The 14,849-nt window shown below is 48.9% G+C and overlaps 1 protein-coding gene across 3 annotated transcripts in view; it reads left to right on the forward strand.

The window, feature by feature from the left end:
* Positions 1–10,122: 10,122 nt before the first annotated feature.
* Positions 10,123–14,849, forward strand: part of Lrrc8d (leucine rich repeat containing 8 VRAC subunit D) — a 93,280-nt gene continuing 88,553 nt past the window's right edge. For 2 of the 3 annotated variants that reach the window (XM_070007612.1, XM_070007615.1), the window contains exon 1: positions 10,841–11,142. The gene's annotated coding sequence lies outside the window, so the exon portion shown is untranslated. Of the gene's footprint in view, positions 10,267–10,840; positions 11,143–14,849 lie in introns of those variants that run through there. The other variant, XM_070007613.1, reaches the window with a different exon arrangement.

Raw genomic sequence — 14,849 nt, forward strand, 5'->3', positions numbered from 1 at the left:
AGAAAGAAAGAAAGAAAGAAAGAAAGAAAGAAAGAAAGAAAGAAAGAAAGAAAGAAAGAAAGAGGCAGAGAAGTGCCTGCTTTTTTGTTGTTGTTGTTGAGACAAATATCTCAAAGAAGCAATTTAAAGAAGGAAAGATTCCTTTTGGCTCATGGTTTCCCCCAAAGGTTCTAGGCTAGGATGGTTTGGGCCCCATCACTGCAGTCCTGTGGTGAGGCCAAGCATCATGTAGAAAGTGTGTAGAGGACCAGAACTGTTCATTTCACTGCCATGGGAGAAGGAGACTGAGACAGACAGACAGAGGAGAACCAAAAAGGAAGGGGCAAGATATATCCCAAAAGGCAAGCCCCCAGTGATCTTACAGCCCCACTAACCTACTTCCTCCAGCTAGGCTCCGCCTCTTAAAGTCTTCACTGCTTCTCCAAATCAGTGTAGAGTAAGCCTTCCTTCCACACAGGAGCCTTTACTTTAAACCCATCACAAGAACTAACCAGATTTCCTAACTGTTTAAATATGGATCATGAGAGAAAAAGTCAAAGATGACTTCAGAGCTCTTAAGGACAGAATTGCCATTTAGTTGAGGGAGGAAAATAAAAATCTCTGTAGGATACACAGGCTTGCAGGGGAAAGGCGAGAGAAGGGGAGGAAGGAACTGTGAGTTCAATTTTGGTCATTTTAAGTTTGAGATATCTATTCAATGTCCAAGTGGGCAAGCTCACAAGGCAGTTATAAACACAAATTGGGGCTCAAAGAGAAGACTGAGGGCTGCAAATATAAATACAGAGTTGGTGACCCAGAAGGAATTCAAAACCATTTGACAGGATGAGCTCATTGAAGGCCTGAGCTCAAACAGGGGAAGGCAGTATATTAAGAGGTGGGAGGATCCCATGGTGTTTGGTGCCTGTGGAGAGGTCAATTAAGCACCAAGAATGTGGCACTGTATTTAGCCACATGGAAGTCATTGGTTCTATGGCAAGAGCAGTTTCAATGATGTTGAGATGCTGTGGTAGCAAAACTTCTGACTTGACTGAGTTTAAGAGAAGGAATTGGTGACAATGAGTATAGACAATTCTTTTTTTTTCCCCTTCCTTCCTTCCTTCCTTCCTTCCTTCCTTCCTTCCTTCCTTCCTTCCTTCCTTCCTTCCTTCCTTCCTTCCTTCCTTCCTTCCTTCCTGTCTGTCTTTCTTTCCTTCTCCCCTTCTTTTTTTGTTTTTGGTCCGGTTGTGGGGCCTGAACTCTGGGCCTGGGCGCTGTCCCTCAGCTCTTCAGCTCAAGGCTAGCACTCTACCACTTGAGCCACAGCGCCATTTCCGGCTTTTTTTTCTGCTTATGTGGTGCTGAGGAATCGAACCCAGGGCCTCATGCATGCAAGGCAAGCGCTCTACCACTGAACCAACTTCCCAGCCTCTTCTTTCTCCCTTTTTTTCTTTCTTTCTTTCCTTTCTTTCTTTCTTTTTGCCAGTCTTGGGGATTGAACTCAGAGCCTGGGCTCTGACCCTAAGCTTCTTTTGCTCAAGGCTAGTGCTCTACCACTTGAGGCACAGCATCACTTCCAGCTTTTTTCTGAGTAGTTTTAGGACTGGCTTTGAACTGTGATCCTCAGATCTCAGCCTCCTGAGTAGCTAGGATTATAGGTGTGAGCCACCAGCGCCCAGCCTAGACAGTTCTTTTAAGATCTTTGGATGCAGGTGTGAGGAAAGAGATGGGGTAGAGAAATCAGGTACTGGTGGCTCATAAGGTGACAATGAGACTCAGTCTCCAAAATAACTAGCAAGAAAAAAAACAAACCAGGGCTGAAGGCGTGGCTCAAATGAGAGAGCATCAGTCAATAAGCATAAGGCCCAGAATTCAAATCACAAGACTAACTAGCTAACTAAATAAATGGGGTAGAGAGTGTAGACAAGAGAAATTTTATTCCTGAGACTGAGAAAAAATAATGTCATTTAAAAAAATGATGACGCAGCTGGACATCACAGTGGCTCATGTCTGTAATCCCAGCTATTCAGGAGGCTGAGATCTGAGGATCTCAGTTCAGAGTCAGCCTGGGCAGACAAATACATGAGACTCTTATCTCCAGGTATCTAGCAAAAAGTTAGAAGTAGAGGCCTGGTTGGAGTGGTAGAATGCCAGCTGAATAAGGTCAAGGCCCAGAGTGGACACTTCAGTACTGGGGGAAAGGCAACACTAGAGTGTACAGTGAAAAGGGGCAAATCCAAAATCTAGTAAAGAGATGGGCTTTCAATTGGAAGATGGAGGTTGCTCCACAGTGGCATCAGGCAGGAAGGCAGAGATGTGAGCACAGACCTGTAAGCATTTGAATTTGGGGCATCTATCCATTTTCTTATTTATTTATTTCTTGAGGCAATCTTGGATGCTGTTCTTTCAGTTTTTTGTTTTTCAGCTCAAGGCTGGTGCTCTAGCACGTGTGCCACACCTCTACTTCTGGCTTTTTGGTGGTTCATTGCAGATGAATATCATGGACTTTTCTGTCCAGGCTGGCTTCAAACTGAAATCCTCAGATCTCAGCCTCCTGAGTAGCTAGGATTACAAATATGAGCCACTGGTACCTGACTCCATTTAATTGTCTTAATTTGCAGTGAAGGGAATACTTTGTGGCTGTCAATTTAGAAACACTTGCTCACCTAGATAGGCTATGAAGTTTGCTACTCTATGAATCCATTTTAGGATAGGTATAGCTCTGCTTTTCTTTTCATTCCGGTTGATTTAGCCAAGGGCATGAGTTTCAATGCCACCATACCGTTTCTAACTCTAGCAGCCTAGCAATTTCCCTTCCTCTTTAGCCTTCATGGGAAGTTACCATATGGTACCCAATTCTGTTTCCTCCATTCTACTCTGTCAGTTCATTTATATTCTAGTGGCCATCATTTCAATAGCCTCTGCTGAAAGAAGGGAGACAACAGTCCATCTCTTCCTTCCAGGCCTCAGCATTCACACAAAGTCTAAGAAGTGAGACGATTGATATCATCCACAGGAAAGGGAAGGAAAATAGGAGGTTGCAAGGGTCGAAGATGAGAAGGCATCTGCTTTGCTGTTGGCCTAGGCTGAGACATTTAGATGTTTTGAGATGGTTAGATGTAAGAATCAAAATGAGGTAGAGAAATGGGGTACTGGGGGCTCACCGTGTGACTGTGAGACTTTGTCTACAAAAATAACCAGCAAAAAGCAGGGCTGGACGCATGGTACAAGTGGTCGAGTACCAGTGGAGTAAACAAAAGGCCCAGAGTTCAAAACTCAGTAGTACTTAAAGAAATACAGCAATTTAATCCAAAGCAGCCCATCTATAGAGTTCACGCCTCCTTAAACTATGGAGGAACTCTAAAGGTGTATATATTGGCATTGCTATTACAAGACCAAAACACTGAAAATAACTGGACATAATTACAGTAATGCTTAATTATCAATATCTATATTCCTAGGCACTTGGCAAAGCTCTTTGCATATACTGCCTTCCTATTACTGTCTCTATATCAGAAATACAGAGAGAGCCAGAAGCATGGTTCAAGTGAGAGTGGTACCCTTGACCTAAAAACCCAAGTGAGGGCTGGGAATGTGGCTAGTGGTAGACTGTTTGCCTAGCATGCATGAAGCCCTGGGTTCCATTCCTCCGTACCTCATACCAAGAAAAAGCCAGAAGTGGTGCTGTGGCTGAAGTGGTAGAGTGCTAGCCTTGATCAAAAGAAGCTCGGGGATAGTGCCCAGGCCCTAAGTTCAAGCCCCAGGACTGGTGTGCGTGTGGGGACACAGACAGACAGACAGATAGACAGACAGACAGACAGACAGACACACAAATATTATTAAAAAAAAAAAAAAAGCAACAACCCAAGTAAGGGCTTGAGGCCCTGAGTTCAAGTCAAGAGCTGGCAAAAAATAAAATAAATAAAACTAGTCCAGAGCTGGGGGGGGGGGGGGGAGGTAGAGAGAGGGAGGGAGAAGGAGAGAGGGGGGGGAGAACTTAAACCTTTCTTCATTACTGTTTTAAGGCAAATATATTCTGCATCATTTGTGGATAGTTAGACCCTTTCCTCAAGGCTATTTGTCAATTTATAAGGAATTCATCACAATATTATTCATAAACTATCCCAAGTGCATTTGGGGCCAATTTGTACAGTTTGATTTCTGTAACGTTTGTCAAAAATGTTTACAGATTATTGGGACTTACATTGCTTCTCATATGTCAGGCACTCTACGAGATGATGGATAAAGAATGCAAAATCACTCAGCCAAGGAGCTCTGGTTCTTCTCCAGTAGGAAAGTCAATTATTCATTTATTCATCAATAAGTATTTTTGAGAGTTTTCCAGCATGCTAAGTGCCATGGGTTAGGTGAATATAAATCAACATAGAATTAGAACAGTTGGTAAAAGAAGCACAAATAACAGTCCAAGCAGGATAGTTTGTTAAGACTTTTATCTCCAATTATTCAACAAAATGCTGGAAGTGGAGCTGTGACTCTAGTGGTAGAGCACCAGCCTTGAGTAAAAAAGCTAAGGGACAGTGCCCAGGTCCTGAGTTCAAGCCTTAGTGCCAGTACACACACAAACATACATTGTAAATAGTGGCCTTTACCTGGGACTACCTTTGGACAGTGGTCCTCCTATCCACATCTCCTGCTTAGCTGGGATTACTGGTATGTGCCATCACACCCAACAAATAATGACCCATGAACCACTAGAGCTGTTTAACTTAAAAAGGTTAGCCCAGCCACCTAAATGCTGTGTGAGTTTCAACTAGTGACTGAAACTATGAGACTGATAGTCTCATAGGGATACTGCAGACTAAGCGTAATGAGCAGTTTGTAGAGCCGGGCTCAGGTGTGAGTTGGGGAAGCACTAGGGAGCACTAGCTGATGTTATTATTCTGACTCAGATGTACCAAGAGCTGGAACAGTTACTGCTTCCTGCCTTTAACAATTCAGCAGAGGCAGTTAGCATGCTGTACATCTTCGAACAATTTCCTTGGAGCCTGTCTTCCCCATCTCATACCTGTAACACCCTTCTCCACATTTGTTCATTTTGACCCTCATATCAGATCAGTTGTTTCCCATTGCTTGTCCCTGTCCAGTTTTTGCATGGGGAAGGGGTGGGGGGAGGAAGTTGACAAGTTTTTCTATTTTCATTTTTGTTTATATATCCTAAACTAGGAAACTTTTTTTCATTAGTTTTTTTTTTCATTACATTTCAATAGTAGGGTTTTTTTTGCTTGTTTGTTTTTTGTCAGTTGTGGGGCTTGAACTCAGGGCCTGAGCACTGTTCCTGTGCTTTTTCACTCAAGTCTAGCATTCTACTACTTTGAGCCACAGCTCTGCTTCCGGTTTTCTGGTGGTTAATTGGAGATAAAGAGTCTTTGCAGAGCTGGGCACAGGTGGTTCACATCTGTAATCCTAGTTACTCAGGAAGCTGAGATCTGAGGATTGGGTAAACTACCCAGAAAAAGCTACAAGTGGTGCTGTGGCTCAAAGTGGTAAAGTGCTGGCCTTGAGCCTCTTTAGAGGCTCAGGGACAGTGCCTGGACCCTGAGTTCAAGCCCCAGGACTAGCCAAAAAAAAAAGTCTTACAGACTGTCTTTCCCTGGCTGGCTCTGAATCATGATCCCAAATCTCAGCCTCCTGTGTAGCCAGGATTATAGGCATGAGCCACCAGTGCCTGGACCAGTGGGAGTTTTACTGTTATTCTTTCAGCACTAGGGATTGAACTCAGGACCTCATGAATCCTAAACAAGCACTCTACCACTGAGCTATACCAACCCCATGGGTAGAATTCTTAATAATTTTACCTCTGATGTAGTCTAGGTGTTTAAGTACCACCCCTTTCCTGAATGCCTGTTGTATCGAGGGTGATGTATTATGGAAGGCAAGCTGCGATGAAAGGCATTGGGCCCTGGTGAGAGGTATTGAGTCTCTCTCCATCCTTTGATCTTATAAGGACACAGTGCGCTAGCACGTTCTATGAACCAGAGATCTTTACCAGACACTGCACCTACCGGTGCCTTAAGCTTGGATGGCCTAGTCTCCAGAACTGTATGAAACAAGTTTCTGTTTAGGATATTTCTTATAGCAAACTGAGTGGATGAAGACAATCATTTTATATTCTCATTATGCATACAAAATGTGCTCAGTAGAAAAAGAACTCAAACATAAACAACTTGGTAACATAATGAAAGGCTCTGGGCTATGGGTCTTGGCCAGGGCCCATACCCAGAGATATCCACCATTCTTCTAAGCATCAGAGTAAAAATATGTATATGTTTAGTACAAAACCAATGGGATCATAGTGGACATGTCTCCATGCAGATGCAAATGGATTTTATTTTTTGTTAATAATTGCTTAAACTCCCCTGCTGATCTAACATAACTTGCTTTTAGCCAGCTTCTTGTAGGGGTTTTATTATTAAACTTTTACAAAATTTTTTCACTACTATAAGTAGTTTCCATTATTATAAGTAGTACTTGAGTAAATATATATGTGGTGCTGGTCCTGGGGCTTGAACTCAGAGTCTGGGTAGGTATCATCCCTGAGCTGCTTTTTTGCTCAAGGCTAGCACCCTACCACTTGAGCCACAGCTTTACTTCCTTTATTTTGTTGTTGTTGGTGGTGGTTGTGGGGCTTGAACTCTGGTCCTGGGTGCTGTCCCTGAGCTCTCCAGCTTAAGGCAAGGGCTCTACCACTTGAGCTACAGCATCACTTCCGGTTTTCTGGTGGTTAACTGGAGATAAGAGTCTCATGGACTTTCCTGCCTGGGCTGGCTTTGAACCGTAATTCTCAGATCTCAGCTTCCTGAGTAGCTAGTATGACGGGCAGGAGCCACTGGTGCCTGGCTACTTCCACTTTTTGTTGATTAATTGGGTAAAAGTTGCATGGACTTTTCTGCTTATGCTGGCTTCAAACCTCAATATTCAGATCTCTTGAGTAGCTAGGACTATAGGCATGAGCCACTGGTGCCCAGCTTGTAACATACATATTTTTGTACATGTGCATAAATATTCTTGACATATAACATTGCCAAAATCTAAATTTCCAGATATGGAGTTGCCTTTCAAAAAGAATATACATACTTTATCCTAGCATCTCAGGAAACAGACCTGAGGTTTGAAGCAGCCCCAACAGACAAATCCAAGAAAGAGTGTGAATCGTCAAGTTCAAGCCCCAGTACTAGCAAACAAAAAACTTTCTAAATTGTCTTTCCTTATTTCCTTTCCTTTCTTTCTTTGTCAAGGGTCTAACGTTGTTACTCAGCCTCCTTTCTCAGCCTAGAGAGCAGCTGAGATTACAGGTGTGTACAGCAGCACCAGATATATTTGTTTTCTGAGTTATCAATTTTTTTAGTTTCTCAATTTGTACTAATCTCGAAGTCTTTTTTTTTTTTCTTAATCTGGAATCATCCTAAAACCAGGGAGAACTTTTTTTTTTGTCAGTTGTGGGGCTTGAACTCTGGGCCTGGGCACTGTCCCTCAGCTCTTCAACTCAAGGCTAGCACTCTACTTAATCAGGGTCTCTCAGCCTTTCCTGCCCAGGCTGGCTTTGAACTGTGATCCTCAGATCTCAGCCTCCAGAGTAGCTAAGATTACAGGTGTGAGCCACTACGTCCAGCTGCTAGATTTTTTAAAAGTGAAGTACAAGAGCTATTTGACAAAGTAAGCATTCTAAACTGTATGATGTTTTCAATCAAGATATCTTATCACAAGCTAATAGATTTAAAACTGCTCTAACCTCCCAGATCAGCAAACCTGAGACTGTAATTAGATCACTTGCCACACACGTGGTGCCCACACACTTCCTTGTTGGCAGGGCACACGTTATTGGAGAGGCTGCAGGCAGGAAGATTAGGGAAGGGAAGTGAGAAAGCAAGAGGAGAGCACGGGCTCCAAATCTCGCGTCACGTCACCTTGTAACCTGCCTATGGCAATGAGACGTGCATGTGTGTGGACTCTTTCTGCTCACACGCTCCCTGTGTAGGCTGTTTACTTCCAGCGCCTGGTATGGAGGCAGTTCTGTCATCTCTTTTCTGGAACTTTCCTAAAGCTTTAGAAAACATGCTTTATGTTGGGTGCTAGAGGCTCTAGTGATTCTAGCTACTCAGGAGGCTGAGTGCTGAGGATGGAGGTTGAAAGCCACGCCAGACAGGAAAGTTCATGAGACTTTTATCTCCAAATTAAACCAGCAAAAAGTGGGATAGGGCAGCACATAGGCCCTGAGTTCAAGTAGCAGTAAAGGTATGAGTGCCCATGTGTGTGCAAACACACACACACACACAATATAACATTCTTTTTTTTTTTTTTTGTCGGTCGTGGGGCTTGAACTCTGGGCCTGGGCACTGTCCCTCAGCTCTTCAGCTCAAGGCGAGTGCTTTACCACTTGAGCTACAGCGCCACTTCCGGTTTTCTGGTGGTTTATTGGAGATAGGAGTCTCACGGTCTCTCCTGCCCGGGCTGGCTTTGAACCGAGATCCTCAGATCTCAGCCTCCTGAGTAGCTAGGATTACAGGCGTGAGCCACCAGCGCCCGACCAACAATATAACATTCTTTATAAGGCCTTGTGACAAGGTCCCTTTCCTGGGTAGTTGGCGCACTGAGTATGGGTTGAACGTGTACCAACAGGGCGATTTCTTGCAGAAGAGACAAGAGACCCGCCACTGTTTCCCAGCAATAATGGATTCAGATAAGAGGGGGATATTGGAGTGTGGGGCAGGCTCATTTGTTTTGTTTGAAACAAATCATGGCGGAAATCCTGCATGGTTCTGTTTCTCGTCCCAGCCTCTTTTCTCCGGGGGCCAAAAGACTGCAAAGGCAGCTCCATCTTTCAGTGGGACTTCTACCACCTTGGAAAAATATCTTCACACGCAACAACTTTCTCCTCTGCCTGCTTGGTTGGGAAAGGCATCTTCTGTGAAAAGGAATGGTGTGTGTGTGTGTGGGGGGGAGAAGGGTCACATTTTGAAGAAAACAAAATTCTACCGTGCACAGCACAGCCTCCAGGGCAGACCAGCAGCAGCACGGGAACTGCAGCAAAGGCCCAGTGTGCGCCCCGAGTCCGCAGGATGCTCTCTTCCCAGAGCCGGAAGGCAATCTCACATCGCCCCCCCCCCCCAATTCTTAATATCCGACTTGTTCAGTCAGCCCCTGGACCTCTTCTGCAGGCAAGACGGGGCTCCGGGATCAGGACTCCATCCATACAGGCCACCGACGGCTGGGCCCCGGGCCCGTCCTCGTCCCCGTCCCCGTCCCGGGTCGGTGGATCGCTCGCGGCGATTTCTGGACGCCTGGTGCACCTGCTCCGCGTCGGGGTGGCGTCCCGCCACGGGTCCCCGGTCAGGAGCCGCCACACTCGGCCCAGAGCCCCCGGGGACTCCTCCCGGGACCCCTCTCTGCCCCTGCGCACCCCGCGCGGACGCAGCTGGGACCCCCGGCCTGTCCCGCGGGACCTCCGCCGCACTCCTGCCCGCCCTCCAGGACCCCTCTCCGCCCTCCCCCCCCCGCACCCCGGGCCAAGGCAGCTGGGACCCTCGTCCCGCCCCCAGGGACTCCCGCCGCGCCCCTGCCCACCCCCAGGACCCTGGCCCGCCCCCCGGGACCCCTCTCCGCCCCTGCGCACCCCGCGCAGCCGCAGCCCGGACCCCCCGTCCGCCCCCACCCCGACCTCCGCCGCGCCCCTGCCCACCCCCTAGGACCTCCGGCCCGCCCCCCAGGACCCCGGCCGCGCCCCTGCCCACCCCCTAGAGCCCCCGGCCCGCCCCCCCGGGACCCCTCTCCGCCCCTGCGCACCCCGCGCGGGCGCAGGCTGGACCTCCGCCGCGCCTCTGCCCACTCCTCCGGGACCCCCGGCTCGCCCCTGCCTGCCCCCCGCGGACGCCTCCGGGACCCCCGAGGGCGCGGCGGCGCCCGCCCCGCCGGGGCTCGCCGTCACATGGGGGCCCCGGCCCGCCCCATTGGCTGCAGCCGGGCCAGTGGCGGCGCTCGCAGGCGGCGGTTGGTCCCGGAGCGGCGGCGCCGGCTCGGGGCCCGGAGTCCATGTTCCGCTTTGTCTGATTCCCCTCGCTACAGCGTCATGTGCTGCTGCTCCCGCCGCCGCCGCCGCCGCTGCCGCCGCCCGTGGTGCCCCGGCTCCTCCGCCGCGCTCCGAGGTGGCCGCCGCGGGCGGGGCCGCGGGAACCGGGCCCAGGGCCCCGCGCGCCCTCGCCGCCCGCCGCGGGTGATGCCGCCACCCCCCGCCTCGGCCTAAGTCCCGGCTCGGTGGCCGAGCCGCCCCCCAAGGTGGGTGCGCGCCCCTCCGGGCCGGGTCGGAACCCGGGGAGGGGCGGCGGGGCCGGGGCGCAGGTGGAAGCCTCGCCCGGAACGTGCCATCCCGGCGCCCGCGGCCTGCCCGGCTGCGCGCCGCCCGGGGCTCGGGGAGGGCGGCTGGGGATGGGAGGGGGGCGGCCCGGCGGGCCCGGCTCCGGGCCGGGGCTCGGTGCCGCCTTCTGGGTCCGAGCGGCGTGGCGGCCGAGGTCCCCCCCCCCCTCCCCAATCCCCGGGGGCGTGCGCGCCGCGCCCGGCCTTCTCCCGCCCAGCCTGAGGGGGCGGGGAGAGCGGTCCCGGCTGCCCCGGCTTCCCCGGAGGTGGTGCCTGCCGGGCGTCCGGCCTGGGCGGCTCGGGGCCCGGAAGGTGAGCCCGCGAACTTGCCCGGGACCGCCTTCCCCCCCCCGCGCCGGGCGGGCGGCGCGCGGAGCCCGCGGGCCGGGACCGGGGCCGGGGCGGGGGCGGACGGGGAGGCCGCGCTCCGCCCCCCTCCCCGCGCCCGGGGAGGGGCCGGGGCCGCAGGTGCACCCGGGCGCCGCGGGCCATCTCCGGGTTGGGTACCGGTATAATCCGCTTCTAGCTTGTTTGGAAGCGTGGGCTCTTGGGAGCGGGACTTGTGCGCTTTGGATCTCGTGCGTGGGGCTCGGGAAGGAGGACGGTCCGGCGGAGTGCTTTACCGGAGAGCCGGCGCCTCCGTCCGCTGGAGGAGCCCATGGGGGCCGGCCCCGCGCTCCGGCCCCCTGTGATTGGGGGGTCCCTAGCAAGATAAAGACAGCAGGATTGTTTTTATTTGATTTAAAAAAAAAGCCATCCGCAGTGAAGAAGAATTGCCACGGGTCGTGGGGAGGAGAGGTAGGTCCCCGGGTTGAGCCCCCGTGGCCCGCCCGCACTTGTGTGTGTGTGTGTGTGTGTGTGTGTGTGTGTGTGGCCGGAAGAGATTTAAGATTTCGGGAAGAGATAGGATGAAAGACCGAGGTCAGCACGCAGGAGGCCAGGCGAAGAAATGAGGAACGGAGGGTGGGAGGATTCGAACCGATTTGATGGGTCCCACCCGAGCCGGCCCTCCGCTTGGCCCCCTGTTAACTTCAAAAATGTCCTCTCCCTTGACTTTGAAAAGGTTGTGGTCTTAAATTTTATTTTTATTTTATATTTACCCCTTTTGGCAAGCAAGCTGTGAAGCGATGTCTTTGGAAGAGCTAATTTCTGGAAACTTTGCCTTGGCAGCTTGCGTAATGAAATTCCATCTAGGCAGCATTTATTGAGCACCTAGTACATCTTCTGTGCTGGGTTGTTTGTTGGAGGAGTCTCGGCAGGCTGGGGATTCCCGTCCTCAGTAATGCTGAGGGCTTTTTTTTTTTTCCTCTTTCACAAATAATCTGGCCCAGGAAGGGGGTGCCATCCACGTGCCAAGAATGATAGTGATTCAGACCTCCCTCCCCAAAGCTTCTAGAGCCCCACAGACGTGTGGGCCGAATACTGCACCAAAAACTGGTAGACAGGGGTCTTCAGACGGCGTTTTTGTTTTTGTTTTTTTTAAACTGTTCATTAACTGACCCGACACTTTGAGTCAGCCGGGTTAGGATTAGAGTCCTTCTGTCTACACACCAATTGCGAGAACTCCGTTCAAAATCAGAGTGTGACACATTGAAAAATTTTAAGAGTGAGATTAGATAGTTAAAATAAGTCGATTTGACCACTTCCTATTCTTGAAAGGACCCTTCACCAAACGACTAGCTAGCTGTGGAGCTGGACTAGAAAGTTCCAAATTTATTTATACAACTCAACGTTTTACCTTAGATTTGTCCAGGTCTTTTTTTTTTTTTTCTTTCCTTTGAGGGTGTGTGTTTGTGGACTTTGTGGTTGATTAAAACTTAACAGATTAGCGGGTTGGAGAGGAAACTGTCCTCAGATGACCCCGTCCCCTCCCCTCCCCCTCTATTAGCATGCGGAGTATGATGCAACAATGTATTGAGCCATATCTGTATCCTTGCTCTTGGCTCTTTTTTTTCTTTCTTTCCAGCATTTAAAAACTTTGGTGACTACTTAGCCTTCTTGAAAAATTACTATTAAGTTGTACGTTGCATAGAGCTCTTTTATGAATTTCTTTGGAAGATTCTAGGGTGCCTCTTCATGTTCTCCTACTTGAAATGTTTTAGTACCTGTGGTGTTTTTGTTTTACTTTTGTGCCAGTACTGGGGCTTGTACTCAAGGCTTTGCACTCTCCCTTAGCTTTTTCACTTAAGGCTAGTGTTCTACTGTTTGAACCACACCTCCACTTCCAGCTTTTTGTTAGTTAATTGGAAACAAGAGACCCTTGGATTTGTCTGCTCAGGGAAGGCTTCAAACAGAGATCCTCAGATTTCAGCCTCCTGAGTTGCTAGGATTTACAGGCGTGAGCCACCAGCACCTGGCCTGGTACAGATGTGTTTTTGGAAATTAAACTTTCCCAGTACTATAGATAGATTGGCACTGGCCATGCAAAGATCAAAGTTATGTCAGAAGTTTTATTTGTGTGGTCACATGTGGTTTTGAAATGGTAGTTTGAAAGGGACTTCTTTGTAACTGGAGCTGGTGTTTGGCATTCTAAGAAACACCAGGTTAGTATTTATTGAGTGCCAACAGTAAGCAGGGAACTTGGAGTATGTGTTCCAGGACCTTACACAAGCAAGGAGAAGATTCTTAAACTCAGAGAGCAGATGAGACAGGCACATACGAAGACACCTGCAGAAACGAACAGTTACAGATGCTCAGGAGTTCTGGGTGTTTAGAGCTGGGGAAAAATGTATATGTGGGGGGAGGGGAGGGAGTCTGTCTGACTGGACCTCTGACAGTGGTTAGACAGTGGTGGCCATTGGAAGGAGAGAAGGAGTACCAGTAGGGAAAACTTTGAGGGGTGTTCTAGGTTAAGCATAATAAAAGGGCTTGCCCAGCCAGAACAGAATAGAGGACTTACCTAGTTACTGGAGAAGTTAACCACAAGTTAGTGACCATGTTAATCATTTGTCTCAAGACCAGTGTTTTTTTTTTTTTTTTTTTTTTTGCCTCCCAGCAGACACTTGGTATTATTGGGAAATTTTAGCCAGTGGACAGTTGCTATTGGCTTCTAGTGGGCAGAAATTCTGTTTAAACATTCACGTCCTGTCTAGGCTCCTGCTCCTAAAGAATAATACTGTTCACAGTCTTGAGTGCCAAAGTTAAGGAACACTGCTGTGGCCAGCAATTGTGAATGCCACTGTGTGTGTGACATTCTGAGAAGTGAAGTTACATTTCAAAGCAGACCTTTGAGCCCTGCCATAATCATGGTTGTCATCCAAGCTACTCGGGCAGCTGAGATCTGAAGATCAAGGTTCAAATATTGGAGGGAACCAACATAGCTGAGCGGGATCAACCCTTGAATTTTATAGATGAGAATCACCAGCCACAGGTATGAGGCGATAGGAGTTGATGAAGTGTACACATCCAATTACAGAGCAGGCCTTAGAATCTCTCCATCTTGAACACAGAGGCTGAGAGAGTGAAGATTTTTCCTCTGCTCTGAGGTGTGTAAACAGTGAGGTCCCTTGGGTCTTATTTACATAATTGGACCAAAAGAAGAGGCACACAGTGGAATTTCTAGGCTTAAAGACGACAGGAAGTGCTCTGGATTATGAAATACCTAGCCAATAGGGATTTGCTCCAGGGAAACGACAGACACTAGGATGTGTTAGTCATCAGAAGTTTGTACGTAGTTTTCTTTGTGGGCAAATAGGTTGAGTCTACCATAGATTGGTGTTTATTGGGAAAATCCTAGGAAAGGCTCTGAAAATAATTTTACAATGTGGTTCCAATTTACCATTGCTGATAAAAAGGACACCAACTTACTATTGCTGTATTTCATTAAAAAAAAAAAAAAAGGAGCCAGGTGCCGGTGACCCAGCCTGTAATGCTAGCTGCTCAGGAGGCTGAGATCTTAGGGTCTCGGTTCAAAGCCTGCCTGGGCAGGAAAGTCTCTGAGACTCTTATCTCCAATTTACCAGAAAACCAGAAGTGGTGCTGTGGCTCAAGAGTGCTAGCCTTGAGCTGAAGAGCTCAGGGACAGCGCCCAGGCCCAGAGTTCAAGCCCCATGACGATGGGGGGGGGGGGGAAGGAAAAAGGATGGAAAACAGTGTTTTTTTTACTTTATACTGGGTTTTGTTGTAAGTGGTGGTTGCCTCTCCCTAGAAGAGATGCTCCGTGAGGACGGCTCCTTCCTGTACCCATTTCTCTGAGTAAAAAAAAAATTGACATTTCCAGACTTGGAGAGAGATATTATGGAAGCCTGTGAATCCTCTAGAAGAAGCACATAGGAAATCTTTGTTAGTCCCTGGTCGCAGTCACCCTGAGTGTATTTTGGTTGCCTTTTTGTCTCTTTCCTCCTCACTCTGTCCACGTGATGATGGTAAGGATACTTTTTTTTTTTTTTGGTCGGTTGTGGGGCCTGAACTCTGGGCCTGGGCGCTGTCCCTCAGCTCTTCACCTCAAGGCTAGCACTCTACCACTTGAGCCACAGCACCACTTCTGGCTTTTTTTTCTTTTTGCT

Source organism: Dipodomys merriami, unplaced genomic scaffold, assembly GCF_024711535.1.
Source record: "Dipodomys merriami isolate MVZ:Mamm:240054 unplaced genomic scaffold, mDipMer1.0.p SCAF_7, whole genome shotgun sequence".
Taxonomy (NCBI): Eukaryota; Metazoa; Chordata; class Mammalia; order Rodentia; family Heteromyidae; genus Dipodomys; species Dipodomys merriami.